Source organism: Callithrix jacchus, chromosome 16 (assembly GCF_049354715.1).
Source record: "Callithrix jacchus isolate 240 chromosome 16, calJac240_pri, whole genome shotgun sequence".
Taxonomy (NCBI): Eukaryota; Metazoa; Chordata; class Mammalia; order Primates; family Cebidae; genus Callithrix; species Callithrix jacchus.
Window position 1 is genome coordinate 54746692 of NC_133517.1, and position 15106 is coordinate 54761797.

A 15106-nucleotide genomic window follows, 5' to 3' on the forward strand; every position below is an offset into this window, starting at 1 on the left:
CGAGGGGCCTTGGTTGAAATCCTGACTCCTCCAGGAGTCAGTTTCCCCTGTGTGAATTGGGCAGGGAGGTGGCACTGGCTACCCTCCTAGGATCTTCCTCTATGTGGGGCTAGGGGGCCCCAGTGGGTGTGAGGGGCCCTGGGCAGTCTCAAGGGGGCACTGTGGGGCTCAGCAGGCATCAGGTGGAGGAGCAGTGGCCCGACTGGGCCTTGAGCTGTGACCTGTGAAGTGCCTCCTCACTGTGAGGCCAGCACAGGGACACCCTCTGCCCATTGGCTAAAGGCTGCAGTGAGGTGAATGCAGGTTTCCAGCTGCCCAGCTGGGCACGCAGAGGACAAGGTCCTGAGACTCTCTAGAGACTCAGTATGGCTGGCATGTGCCCACTGCAATTCTAGGGCCTGGGTCTAATGCCTCTCCAGCCCCTGTCCCCATCACTGGCTAGAGAGAGACAAGGTTGACAGAAAGGGAAGGATGGAAGGAGGGGAAAAGGGAGGGAAAGAAAGAGGGAGGGAAACAGGGATTGGTGGAGGACGGGAAAGAGGGAAAGAGGGAGGGTGAATGGAGGGGAACAGATGGGTGGAGGAACGGGGAAGGAGTACAGAGAAAGCTGGAGGGTGGGAAACATGGAGAGAAGGCGGTGGTTGGATGGGTGAAGGGAGGAAAATAGGGAGGGATGGAGGAGGGGAAGGAGGGAGGTGTGGAGAGAAAACAGGAGGGTAGGATAGAGGGAGGGGTGGAGGAGGGCTAGAGGGAGGGAAGGCTTTCAGAGGGAGGGAGCAGGACTCACCCACTGGTTCACTCAGGTCTGGGGCTCCTAACCAGGTCCCAGGTCCCAGGTCCCAGGTCCCAGGTCCCTTCCTGGAGTTGGCTGGAGCTCCTATGGGCTGGCAGGGCCCCAGCAGGACCTCACCCTGCCCTTGTTCCTTCACCTGCCTGGCTCATCCCTGCAGCCCCTCTCAGCCACCCTAGGGAGTGGAGTCTAATGCCAGGCTGGGGAGGCCCCACTAATTATGGCCTTGAGAGAAAGTCTGGGCTGTATTTGGAGAACACTCAGCTTGTAAAAAGCCTGATTAAAGAGGAGTGACCCAAGCCCTCCCCGAGGCAGAGGAAACCAGGGCAGCTGGCAGTGGGGGGCCAGGCTGCATGTCAACGCCCACCTCCAGCCCAGCCCAGGGCAGCCCCTGCCCTCAGCTCTTCCCTCAGAACCTCCCCCTGAGAGCCCAGAAGGACAGCCCTTCTCCCACAGCCCACCCTGTGGGGGCTGCAGAATCTTTGCTCCTAAAAGACCCTTTGAGAAACCATTGTGTTCAGCATTTCTCAGATCCTTCTGTGGAAGGAAAAACAGCTTTCACAGACCCCCAAGAATATAGAAGACAGCGTGAGAGCTGTGTTGTGCGTGGGGTAAAATCCAGCTGACACCCGGACTGAGTTTCTGGGATTCACTGCGCCCTGGTGTGCCGTCTACATACGTGAGCCCTCTACTCTCAAGATCCCACCTCTCCACTCTTGTCCTCAGAAATGCAGCCCAGCCCACCTGGGCCTTCCCCAGGAAGCAAACTGTGACCCCATTGGCATCATCTGGCTGTGACTATTTCTGTTCAGGTGGGTCCCACCACACACACAGACACACACACATACACTCTTGCATACACACATGCTCACTTTCACACACTCATACACATGCACTCACACTTGCATGCTCACACACTACTAACACACCTTCATACACTCATTTACACACACATTCACACTAACAGCATCACACGTTGACACATTCAGTCTTACATTCACACAGTCACACACATTCACTCACACATGCGTGCATACTCACACTCATTCACACTATACTAACACAGTCACACATTCTCACACAGTCACACACACTGTCACTGTCTCAGTCACAGTCACACACACACAGTCACACTCTCACATGCACCCATTCATCCAGCCCCTGTCCTGCCAGTGCAGTGAGAAGGGGCCCAGCCTTGCGTGGACTGGCTGCTCCTCAGGACAGGAGTAGGGCTCTCTTCCCAGCCCCCGACTGCTGGGGCCACCCTGCTCCTTCCCTCTCACAGATCAGAGCCCTGTGGCACTGGGAAGGGCGCATCACAGTCCACGCCATCCACAGTGGCACTGGCAGCTCACCATGCCTTTTTCACTGGGGCAGGGCCCTGCTGGGAAGCTGGAGAAATGCTCCCCGTCTCCAGGTTCCCACCCGGGACCTCCTGGCAGCTGTGCCTGGAGCCCCTCCCTCTTCCCTCAGAGGCTGTGCCAAGGCCTGCAACGTGCAGTCATCCCATCACAGCACGGGTCTCAGTTCCTCACACCGAGGTCTGGGCTAAGGACTGAGGTGTCTGCAAAGGCACCTGCCCCAGAGTCCAGCTGTCCCAAAGCAGCTTTGCAGCTCTCACGCTGCTGTGACCCATGGTCAGGAAGCTGTGAAGCCCAGAGGTGACCCAGAGTGAATGGAGCAAGAGGAGCTGAATGGAACGGGCCCTTCCTTTTCACTGGAGGCCAAGGCAACGGGGGCCCACATGCCATGTGTCCCCAAATAGAAACGTTTTCAAAGAAGCTAAAAATAGTTAAAATAAAATGCTGTTGACAAGTATGCCATCCATGCCACAGGGAACATCTGGTGTTCATTCCAATTCCAGACTCCTTGGTCTTCGAGCTGGGACATGGTTGCGTGGAGAGCCAGTCCCAGCCCTGGAGCCTGTCTGCCCCCCAAATCCGGCAAGGCCCCCACATGGATCCAGTCCCACCTTCCAGCTTTGGGGTGGGTACCCAGCAGCTTGGCCTGTCTTCCGAGGGTGGATGGAAAAGGGGCCTCTTGGGCTCCCAGGTCTGTGGAGAGATCTGGAACGGGACTCTGGCCCTCGAGGGCACCCCTAGGGCACAGGCCCAGACATGGGGTCTAAGAGCGCTCCAGACAAGGGTGATCTTGCTGAGGGGACGGCGGGGGAGACACGTGTCAGACTGGGGAAAGGTCTGAAGGTGAGTGTAAGTGGCCATGCAAGGGTGGAGGGAACTGGAGCCAGTCCCCATGGAGTGCAGACAGGGTGAGGAAGGGGAGGTGGAAGGAGACCAGAAGGGGAGCCATCCTGAGGCAGGGAAACGTCGGGGGTTGGAGGAGACTCCCAGGAGATGTGAGCTGCTGCCCCTCAGCCTCCAGAATCCCTGCGACACCCCAAGGATAGCAATGGAGATAGCCCAGTGCAAACAGGCCAAGTCCTGCCCCCCGAGGATATCCCTGTCACCCCACAGTCCCCCAGGCCTGGCCTGGGATCAGATGGGCAGTGACTCAGACGGGACCGGGCTGCCCTGCGCACCCTGGCTCTGCCACTGGCCCAAACTAAGCCTACCCTAGACAGACAACCCCACCCCCAGGAGCTTGCCAGCAATGCATGGTTCCAGGCCCCACCCAGGCATCCACAGGCAGCATTTCAGCCGGATCCTAGACGACTCGTGTGCACACTAAAGATGAAGCAGCACTGGCCCCAGCCAGCTTCCAGCCTCCAGTGCCTTGGTTTCCCCATCAGAATGGGTCTGGTGGCCCTGCTGACCCTGGTGCAAGGGCAAGCACAGCGGGGAGGGGGTGCACATACTCAGAAGCTCTCTCGGCAGTCCTCCAGCTGTGGGGAGGGGGCTGTACATACTCAAGCCCTCTGTGCAGCCCCCCAGGCTGTGAGGAAGGGGGTGCACATACTCAGAAGCACCCTGCCTGTCCCCCCAGGCTGTGGGGAGGGGGCTGTACATAGTCAGAAGTGCCCTGCCTGTCCCCCCAGGTTGCAGAGGGAGAACCATGGCCCTCTGAGAACTTCCAGGACAAGGCCCAAGCTGCAGGGAATAGGGGCCAGAGGCTCAGGACCCAGGTACAGCAGCGGGGTGGGGAGGGGGCACGGGTACCTTCTGAGAGTCCTGGAAGTGGGGCAGAGGGAGGCCCAGGGGCATGAGTCAGGCTGGCCTGCTCTCCCCAGTGTACCTTCCAGCTAAATTACCAGGTCTGGCTCAGACCTCAGCCATCATATAAAGGCGCCCTGGCACGGTGGCTCCCAGTCCCTGGTGGATAACCCTGCAATGAGGCTCCTCCTGGCGCTGCTGCTTCTGGCTGCCCTGTGTGCTGCCCTGGGTAAGACGCTGGCCACACCATGGGAGGGACAGGGAGAGGTGACTCCTGGGCTGGGCACCAAGGGACTGGGCGCTGGCAGGCAAGCTCTACCCAGGATCACAAGCCTGGACTAGGGGCTGCAGGGAGTTGGGGGAAACCCTTCATGGAGCCTCTTTGCCAGGCTTGGAGGCTTCTTATCGGCACAGCTTCGGGTGTCTTTCTGTGGGGAAAGCCCGGGAGCTGGTCCTGGGTTCCAGCCGGGGTGACTGACTGCCCCCTCTTCCCAAGACAGAGGGGAATTCTTGAGATGCTGGATTCTCAGTGCTCAAAAGGGCGAGTCTTAGGAATATCAGGGCTAGTTCACTCTGCTTCTAGCCCCACTGTACCCTGACCTTGATGACCTGGCTTTAGGGCCTGAAATGGGGCCAGGAAGAGTTGGGGTGTGGGTGGGAGGTGACAGAGCATGTGATTATCAGCCAAATAATTATCATCTAGGGATAATTAGCCCCATCAGCTTCCCCTGAGCATGGGGGGAGGGTGGAAGGAAGAGGGGGCACCTTGGGGAGCAGCCCCCACTTGAGGAGGGACCTGCAGTGGGAAGGCTGGAAAGACAGATGGTGGGGCATCAGGAAAGGGCAGGAGTCCAGGTCTGACTGCCCAAGCTTGAGTGCCCTGCTCAGGTACCTTCAGCACCTATGTCAGGGCACAGCCTTGGAGAGAAGGGGCCCGGGGTGCTGAGTCAGGATGTGGGGACACCGGCCTGGGACACCTGTGTTCTCGGGGCTCAGCTTTTCTGGGAGTTTGGCCCATATGATCATGTTGCTCAGACAGCACGTGATGGGAGCTGGTCATCGCTCCCAGGATTGAATGAGGAGACCCCTTCTTTCCCATCACAGCCCGAGGGTGTGGGGACTGTCAAGGTCCCTGCAGAGAAGTGGCGGTCATGTAAAGTCCTTGTTCAGAGGAACCCAGGAGTCTTTCCCAGCCCCATTGGCACCAGGAACCCAGCTGCAGGCGGGGGGAGCAAGAATGGTCAGTCAGGGTCAGACCGCGAGCACACGGATATCGCTGTGTGTGTGGAAGATGCCATCACCCCACTCAGTGGGCAGCTGCTCTGAGGTCAGAGCAGGGTGCTTTGCCCAGGGAACTGCTACAGGATGTCCCTATCAGGATCCCCTACAGGAAGCCTACAGGGCACCCCTGCAGAAAACCCATACAGAACACCTCTAAAAGACACCCCTACAGAACACCCCTAAAATAAACCCCTACAGAACATCCCTAAAATACACCCCTACAGAACATCCCTAAAAGACATTCCTACAGAACACCCGCTAAAGTACCCATCTACAGGACGACCCCTAAAGGACACATCTATAGGACATTCCCTACAGAGCGCCCCTACAGGACACCCCTACAGGACACCCTTACAGCACACCCCTACAGGACACTCCTACAGGACACCCCTACAGGGCACCCCTACAGGACACTCCTACAGGGCACCCGTACAGGACACCCCTACAGGACTCACCTACAGGACACTCCCTACAGGGCACCTTTCTCACTGTCTCTACCCCTAAGTCCTAGCACAAAAGGCTCAAATATGCCTTTCCAGGCAGCACAGCCTCCACATCAGGATGTGGTATTTCTGGCTTCTCCACCCACTGTCACCCCCTGTCACAGCTCCTGGGGCCTCACACCCTGAACAATCTGGCTGTCCCTCTTTCCTGCTGCACCTTCTCAAATGTCTCTCCTCAGAATACAAATAGAAATCCATCCATCCATGTACCTATGGGGCCACCCACTCCAGGAAGCCTTCCCAGATCTCCCTGCCCTCTATCAAAACTGCGTTCCCTCCTGGCCAGGTGTCTCCCCAGGGCATCCGTTGTACCTTGCCCTTCTTCCACTCAGGGCCATGTGACGTGATGGTACTTCTGTCAGCCCTGCCCATGGAGCCCATGGACCCAGTCCTTAATGTTGTTGTAAGCTGGGGGTAACCACACAACACACAGATGCCAGCCAGGAACACAGCCCACCCACATTCCTCCCACTTGCAGCTTGGCCCAGGGTCTGGCTGCAGATCCCCACATGGCTGGGTGTGGGCATCACCAGCAGACTTCAGGCAGATAGCCCTCTCAACAGCCCTCACACACCTACTGTATGTGAAGTCCTCAGAGCCACACCTGCCCTGGGTAAGGCAACCCCGTGGCCTCTGGCTTCCCTGCCTGGAGCTTCCTGCAGTCCTTCACCCCAGTAAAGAAGGGTGCGGCAGGGGGCAATGTTTTGTGCATTTCATCATTTAATCCTCCAAAAAGCCCAATAATGGGCTGTTATTACTCCCATCCGGTAGGTGAGGTCACTGATTCAGACAGAAGATGGGGACAGTAGGAAGTATAACACAGGTCATCTCTGAAGTCACTCCTCCTTGTATGCATCATGCTGCCTCATCCCTTCTTCTGTTAACCATTTGCCACTCTACCCATGCATCCTTCCATCCACCCACTCATCCATCCATCCATCCATCCATCCATCCTTCCTTCCTTCCTTCCTTCCATTCATCCACCCACCCATCCATCCACCCACCCAACCATCCATCCATCCCTCTACTCAACCATCCATCCATCCTTCCATCCATCCATCCATCCATCCATCCATCCATCCATCCATCCATCCTTCCTTCCTTCCATCCATCCACCCACCTACCCAACCATCCATCCATTCACCCATCCACCCACCCACCCACCCATCCATCCATCCATCCATCCATTTTTCCCTCCCTCCATCCATCCATCCTTCCCTTCCTCCATCCATCCATCCATCCTTCCCTCCCTCCATCCATCCATCCATCCACCAAATGACGTACCGAACCATCCACTCACCTACCCAACCATCCATCCATCCATCCATCCACCCAACCATCCATCCATCCATCCATCCATCCATCCATCCATCCTTCCTTCCATCCATCCATCCACTCACCCACCCACCTACCCATCCATCCATCCATCCATCCTTCCATCCTTTCATCCATCCATCCACCCTTAAATCCACCCACCTACCCACCCACCCATCCAGCCATCCATCCATTCACCCACTGACCCATCCACCCACCCATCCAGCCTCCCATCCATCCATCCATACTCTTCCATCCACTCACCCACCAATCCACCCTTCCTCCACCCACCCACTCATTCACCCTTCCATCTATCCACCCATGCATTCACCCACCATCCATTATTCCACCCACCTACCTATCCACCCACCCGCTCACCCATCCATTCACCCACCCTCTCATTCACCCTTCTACCCACCCATTCACCCTTCCATCCACCCACCCATCCATCCACTCATCCACTTACCCATTCACTCATCTACCCACCCTTCCATCCACTCATCCATCCATCCATCTACCCATTCATTCATTCATCCACCCATCCATCCACCCATCCATTCACCCATTCACTCATCTATCCACCCTTCCATCCACTCATCCACCATCCATCTACCCATTCATTCATTCATCCACCCATCCATCCACCAATCTGCCTACCCACTTATCTATCCACCCTTCCATCCACTCATCCACCCATCCACCTACCCATTTAACTCATCTATCCACACTTCCATCCACTCATCCAGCCATCCATCTACCCATTCATTCATTCATCCATCCACCAATCTATCCACCTACCCACTTACTCATCTATCCACTCTTCCATCCACTCATCCACCCATCCATCTACCCATTCATTCATTCATCCCTCCATCCATCTATCCACCTATCCATCCATCCACCCATTAATCCATCCACTATACCTATGTATACACCCATCCACCCTTCCACCCCCCCATCCACAATTCCCCCAGCCATCCCCTCTTCTATCCACCCATCCATCTATCCATACTTCTACCCATCCACTCACTCCTTCATCCATCCGTCTTGTCTCCTGGTTTAGCTGATGTGGTTCCACTACATTCTGCAGCATCCCAGTCCTCTTTCCAGTGACAGCTTCAGAGGGAAGGGAGGCAGATGTGTACTGAGTTTATAGGTGCTAGGGAAGCTGTGGGAAGAAAAGGGGCTGGGAAGAATCTTCATAAGACCTGGGGCAGCCTACACCTGCCCCACACATACCCCTCTCTCATGCTGACAGCCTGACATTCACACACACAGGACAAGAAAAGGCAGAATGGTCCACTACGAAATCCCTAGCCCTTTGGCCCATCCCAGGGGATCGGATGCTCCCCTGGAGGGAGGATGGAGGAGGCTCAGGGGGCAAAGCTGGGTGGGCCGGGAGCCTGGTGCTCGGCCCCAGCCCCAGGCGCAGACTGACGGGCCTGTGCTTCCTCCCCTAGCCCAGGCCCTGCACTGCCACGTGTGCTGCGGCCACGAGCACTGCGAGTCTCTGGTGGAGTGCGCCCCGACTGACAAGTACTGTGTGATCACACGGGCCAGTGAGTACCCGGGCCAGGCCTGCCCACCAGCCCTGCCCCACCGGGCACCTCCCCACCTGGGCACACCTGCCCTGCCCTGGTCCAGCCCCTGGGACACCACTGCCCTCCCAAAGGGATCCTGCAGCGTCCACACCCTGCAGGCTGTCAGTGGCCACAGCTAATGCATCTACATTCATCACCGTGTCTTTCAAGGGTGTTAGAGGAAGCCCTGTGGCTCCCCAGCAGTATTGTCAGAGCAGGGCCAAGAAGGGGCTTTATAGGTTAAAGCACAGGGTGCCTGTTTAAAACATCAGGGCAGGAGAGAGCAGTTGGCGTGTATGCTAAAGCCTGGAGGACGCACTGCTCCTGGGAGGTGCCCCCTGGGTCTCTTAGCCAGCCTCTGCCCTGGGTGCCTCTAGCTGAGCCTGGAGCTTGCCCTCCTGACAACACACCCTTTCTTTCCTCTGGCCTCCCGTGGACCCTTCTTCAAGTCTGGTTCTTCCGAGCTGCAGGCTGAGCGGGGTCCCAGAGCTCACATGTAGGGCAGTGACAGTGACAGGCAGGGTCAGCATTCACAGGCTGGAGGACCTGGGGGTCATATCTGAATCCTGAGGACCAGGGGAGGGTGAGAGGTGAGGAGGCCCTGTGCAGAGGCAGCGGAGACCCTGAGAGTGTGAAGCTGGGAAGGGCAGTGGGGTAGGGAGACCCTGAGATTGTGAAGCTGAAAAGGGCAGTGGGGTGGGGGAAACCCTGAGAGTGTGAAGCTGAGAAGGGCAGTGAGGTGGGGGGACCTGAGAGTGTGAAGCTGGGAAAGGCAGTGGGGTGGGGGGACCCTGGGGTGGGAGGAAACCCTAAGAGTCTGAAGCTGGGAAAGGCAGTGGGATGGGGGGACCCTGAGGGTGTGAAGCTGGGAAAGGCAGTGGGGTGGGGGAGACCCTGAGAGTGTGAAGCTGGGAAGGGCAGTGGAATGGGGGGACACTGAGAGTGTGAACCTGGGAAGGGCAGTGGCGTGGGGGACCCTGAGGGTGTGAAGCTGGGAAAGGCTGTTGGATGGGGGGACGCTGAGAGTGTGAAGCTGGGAAAGGCAGTGGGGTGGGGGGACCCTGAGAGTGTGAAGCTGGGAAGGGCAGTGGGGTGGGGGAGACCCTGAGAGTGTGAAGTTGGGAAGGGCAGTGGTGTGGGGGAGACCCTGAGAGTGTGAACCTGGAAAGGGCAGTGGGGTGGGGGAGACCCTGAGAGTGTGAAGCTGGGAAGGGCAGTGGGGTGGGGGGACCCTGAGAGTGTGAAGCTGGGAAGGGCAGTGGGGTGGGGGAGACCCTGAGAGTGTGAAGCTGGGAAGGGCAGTGGGGTGGGGGAGACCCTGAGAGTGTGAAGCTGGGAAGGGCAGTGGGGTGGGGTGACCCTGAGAGTATGAAGCTGGGAAGGGCAGTGGGGTGGGGGGACCCTGAGAGTATGAAGCTGGGAAAGGGCAGTGGGGTGGGGGAGACCCTGAGAGTGTGAAGGTGGGAAGGGAAGTGGGGTGGGGGGACCCTGGGAGTGTGAAGCTGGGAAAGGCAGTGGGGTGGGGGGACCCTGAGAGTGTGAAGCTGGGAAAGGCAGTGGGGTGGGGAGACCCTGAGAGTGTGAAGCTGGGAAGGGCAGTGGGGTGGGAACCCTGGGAGTGTGAAGCTGGGAAGGGCAGTGGGGTGGGGAGATCCTGAGAGTGTGAAGCTGGGAAGGGCAGTGGGGTGGGGAGACCCTGAAAGTATGAAGCTGGGAAGGCCAGTGGGGCCAGTGATGAGGGGACCCTGAACTGAGGAAGGTCCTTTCCCTGGGAAGGATAGAGGCTGGGGAGATGGTGGAGGGGCGGACTGATGGGGTCAGATTATGACCTGGGAGATCCTGGAGGCATCGTTCCTGAACCTCGGGGTCCATGTCTGGGAAGAGGATGAGGGATCTCCCTGCTGGTGGTCTCTGTAGCCCTCGGGATCATGGCTGTGGGGTCTCTAGTCCATAAATGCTGGCTGTTTGGTTCTTGTTCGGCTCCCCAGGCTCCCTGTTCTTTGCCGGGCAGGGCTGTTAGGCAGCCTCCCTGTGTGGCCCTGGGGACCCATCCTCTGGGCTAGTTTCCCACAGATCCCAGTCACGACAAAGTCCCCTCCATGTTGCACTTGGAGCCACCCATTTTATGGGGAGACACAGCATCCTGCCCTGGGTGCCAAGGCGCATGGCCTGGCCTGAGACACTGTTGTTCTCAAAGGCTTGGGGACACCTCCACCCCACTCTGGCCACACCTGACACAGGGGCTGGCATGGTGAGAAGCTTCTCTCGCCTCCACCCCCGACAGCTGCCCACCAAGTACCTCATGGGGGCCCCACACTGCAGTGGGTACCAGGCAGGAGCAGGGAGGCTGGAGCCTTGCCCCATGAAGGGCCGGCTGCAGGGAGTGGTCAGAAAACAGCCCACCAGGCAGCAGGCAAAGCCAGCTGGAGAGGGGCCAGGTACTCCTCCCTGGGACGCCCCTTGCTGGAAGACTCAGGTCTTACACGGAGGCAGGGTGCGCCCTCTGTCCTCTCATACTCCCCAGGGTGCTGTCCCCGCCCCGCCCCTCCTCCAGCTGGCCCCTCACTGTGCCTGCTTCTGTCTATCCATCTGTCTGTCTGGCTGGGCAGCATTTCCTGACAGAGATCCCCAGGGCCCGTCCTCCAGGGCCCTCAGGAGTCACAGCCAAGCCTGACACGGGGTAACATGCTGTCCTCCCGGCTACCCACCCCATATGTCAGTTCTGCCAGGGATGGCAGCATGGACAGAAGGCGTCCTGAGCATGTATCAGGGTCTAAAGGCCTCTGGCAGATGCGCATCCAGGCAGGGGTGGGCAGAGGAACCCCCAGGTGCCCCTGAGCCCACCACAGTGACTTCAGCCATTGACTCCTGTGACTGCCTGCTGGAGTGACTCCATGGGAGGAGGAGAGGGACTGCCTGGCCCCATGAGGGTCCCAGGGCAAAGGAGGAAGGGCCCCTGGGTGCAACACTACTGGGTGCCACTACTGACCCTGCAGAGCCCAGGCCCCGAGTGGTTGGGTCTGACTTCTGAGTCGCTCCCCAGCAGCCCAGCTGAATGTCCCCATTTTGCATGCGAGGAAGTGGGAGCCCAGGGCCCATGCTCTGCCGTGGCTTCCCTCTGCCTGGAGTCGGGCGCGCCTTCTCTCTCCAAACCATCTGGCCAGTGACTGGTGGCTCAGCCCGCCCCAGGTCTCCCCAGCAATTACTCAGAGACGGGGCCAGCTGACGCTGCCTCTGCTCCATTTTACCCATTAAGACGAAGCCCCTCACTTGAGAACGGAGTGTAGGTTCAGTGACTGTGGGACTTAATGGAAGAACTGAATGCTGGGCAAGAGGTACAGGGTCCCTCGGTGGATCCCTGCGCCTCTGATGCTCTCTTCAGTCCAGGAGCAGCTTCCTTTCCTCCAGACCTGGCAGCGGCTCTGACTCTGCTTTGCCAGGGCCAGGAAAGGGCTGGACAGAACGTGCGCTAAACCCTGCCACCAGCTACACGCAGCTCTGACTACTGCGTGTTTGGCACTGGCCGTGCAGCCCACTGCTCTCAACGCTAGTCTGGAATTCATTCCTTTAACCCATAACCACGGCAGATGAGGAAGCGGAGACGCAGACCCAGCCAGCCTCTCCAGAGAGCAGCCTCTGTCCCCACTCCACTGTTTCTGGCCCAGCTTTCAACAAGAAGCCTGTTGGGTCAGGGTCACAGCTTCCAGAATGTTCTGAGCAGTGCGGGTTCAGAGAGCATCGCCCCTTTACCCAAGGCTGCAGGACTCTAAGTGGCCCCCATAGAGGGGGCGCAGAAGCCAGGGAGTCTCGCACCAACAGCAGTGCTGCCTGAGATGGAGAGCGTGCTCCCCTCACTCGCTCCCCAGGACCCCTGCAGACCCTGCCTGCTCCCCCTCACTAGCTCCCCAAGACCTCCAAAGACCCTGCCTGCTCCCCCTCACTTGCTCCCCAGGACCTCCAAAGACCCTGCCTGCTCCCCCTCACTCGCTCCCCAGGACCCCTGCAGACCCTGCCTGCTCCCCCTCACTAGCTCCCCAGGACCTCCAAAGACCCTGCCTGCTCCCCCTCACTCGCTCCCCAGGACCTCCAAAGACCCTGCCCGCTCCCCCTCACCTGCTCCTCAGGACCCCTGAAGACCCTGCCTGCTCCCCCTCACTCTCTCCCCAGGACCTCCAAAGACCCTGCCCGCTCCCCCTCACTAGCTCCCCAGGACCTCCAAAGACCCTGCCTGCTCCCCCTCACTCTCTCCCCAGGACCTCCAAAGACCCTGCCCGCTCCCCCTCACCTGCTCCCCAGGACCCCTGCAGAACCTGCCCCCTCCTCCTCACCCACTTCCCAAGGACCCGAAGACCCTGCCTCCCTTTCCCTCTGGGACATGAGGTTTTCCATGCAGCTGAGCAGCCTGCACCATCCTCATCCCCCACCATTTTCCGACTTGGACCACAGCGGGACCTGGGCTCCCTGAAGTTCTGGAATGAGACACTGGGGAGGGAGGAGCCACCCAGTTGCCCCAGATGTCATGGAGGAGCCTGGTCTGAGGGGAGACAGGTCCCCTTAGGCCAGAGGAAGGACCTCGCCCACAGCAGAAGGCTCTCTCAAACCCGCTCCTCCAAGCCGCCACCCCAAGCCCCATGGGCAGGGGCCTCCCAGTGCAGGCCGTGCCGGTGGTGCCGATGGGTCCCAAGCTTCGGGCTCCCCGGGACCGGGCAGCTGGCCCATGACGCAGGGCATCCACAGAGCTCCTCCTCTCTCCACAGCCAGCCCCGGCGGCATCCTGGTCATGAAGTCCTGCTCCCCGACGTGCCCCAACAGCACCGTGTCCTCCGATGGCCGCGCCCTCTCGGTGTCCTGCTGCCAGGGCAGCCAGTGCAACCGAAGCTCAGCCTCAGGCCTGGGGGGCAGCCCCGGGGCCCTGTGGACCAGCACCGCAGCCAGCCTGCTGTGGGCCCTGCTCCGGGTGCCCTGCTGAGGCCCTGGCCTGGAGTTCTCCACATGGCCCCTGCAGCCTTGCCAGCTCCCACACACCCCACCCGAGGCAGCAGGGTCCCCGTCTCATCGGCCACGCCCTTCCCTCCCTTGCCCAGGCCACACCTAGCCCTTCCCTGGCCCTGGGGAGAGATAAAGGATCCCTCCCCCATGGGCTCTGGCCCTGGTGAGGGAGCTCCACCCCTGCCTCAGGGAATCGCTGGTGGGTGCCCCAAAGGAGATGCCCGCTCCAAGACCCACACCTGCAGGAGCCCCTCGGCCCTTTGCTGGGGTCCTGGGAACCCTGGCCAGCCACAAGTGGGAAGAGCCTCCCAGTTCTCTCCAACACCGTCTATAACAATTTCAGAGGCTAGGGGCTGAGGGGCTGGAGCTGGGGATTTCTCCTCCTCTCCCATGCCTGGCCTGACAGAGCTCTGTGCATGTCACACCCCTCGGCCTCCTCTTCTGCCCACAGTGGCCCTGGAAGAAAGGACATGGCTCAGGGGTTTAGGCTTGCCTCCCTCTGACTCTCTCCTCTCCACCAGCTGCCCAGATCCCCCACCCCTCCCTCCCTCCCTCCCTCTTTCCCTTCCTCCCTCCCTCCATCCCTCCATCCGTCACAAACCTGCCCAGGGTGTCCTTGCAGCAGGTACCCTGAAGAGGGACCTGCCACTGGGGGCTCAGTCTGCTGGTCAGTGTCCCCACCCCAGGGACCCTTCTCAGCCCCATCCAGGTGAACAATGGCCTTTTAAATGGTCCGCTGGTTGTCCACTGTGGGGAGGTGAGTCACCTTGGGGCTCAGTGTCAGGCACTGGAATTGGGGGTGTCCATTCTCACTGGGCATGGGGGGCTCATCCTGGCCCTCCAGGCAGGGACCCCTGCAGTGCCCCCCCAGAATAAAGCTGCCAGTTCTGTCTGTTCTCACTCTCAGAGTGCCTGGTCCAGGGCATGTTCCTCATCCCTAGCCAGCTGCGCCTGGGAAAGGGGTAGGCAGGCAGGGGGCGCTTTACAGAGGGGAGGGTAGAATTCTTGGTGCTCAGGCCCAGGTGTGGGAGAAATGCTTCTGGTTTGTTACCTGGGAATCCTGAGTCCCCCCTGAGCCCTACTCAACCATAAAGGCAGAAACACATGTGCAGTCAGTCTTGAGTCGGGGGTTGCCTGGGGTCCTCTGGGGAGCCCTTCTGAGCCTCGGTGTCCCTTGTCTATGCAACCCCACCAGAGGCCGGGATCCTGCGCACTTGGCCCTCAGCCCTGCAGGGCGCCCCACACACCCCCAGTCCTCTGTCTCCGGTGGGGGCACAGGACTCTTCCGCCACCCTGGACAGGCTTCTCAAGGTCATGTCTCCTCCCAGGGCTATTCCAGGGTGGCAAGGCCAGAGCCACACCCTGCTCAGCATGTGGCTATGGGCACAGACGCAGGGCCCTTCCTCAGGAAGCCCCCCAGGTCCTGGCACCCACGGTGCTCTCAGGGCTTCTCTGTTCCCTTGGCCTGAGGGCCCTTCCCTGGCCCAGGGGCCTCCTCTTTCCAGGTCTGGAGTCCTTGCCCCGCTGTTCTGCCTTTTC

General features: G+C 59.5%; 1 long non-coding RNA gene across 2 annotated transcripts; it reads left to right on the forward strand.

Annotated features, from left to right (window-relative positions):
• The first annotated feature begins 4054 nt into the window (after positions 1-4054).
• LOC118148554 (uncharacterized) lies at positions 4055-14734 on the forward strand. 2 transcript variants are annotated; one of them, XR_013528059.1, is made up of 2 exons: positions 4055-4129; positions 13336-14734. It is a non-coding gene; the product is annotated as an uncharacterized LOC118148554 (long non-coding RNA). The 2 variants fall into 2 exon arrangements; XR_013528060.1 differs by lacking the exon at positions 4055-4129 and adding an exon at positions 8460-8557.
• The last annotated feature ends 372 nt before the right edge of the window (positions 14735-15106 follow it).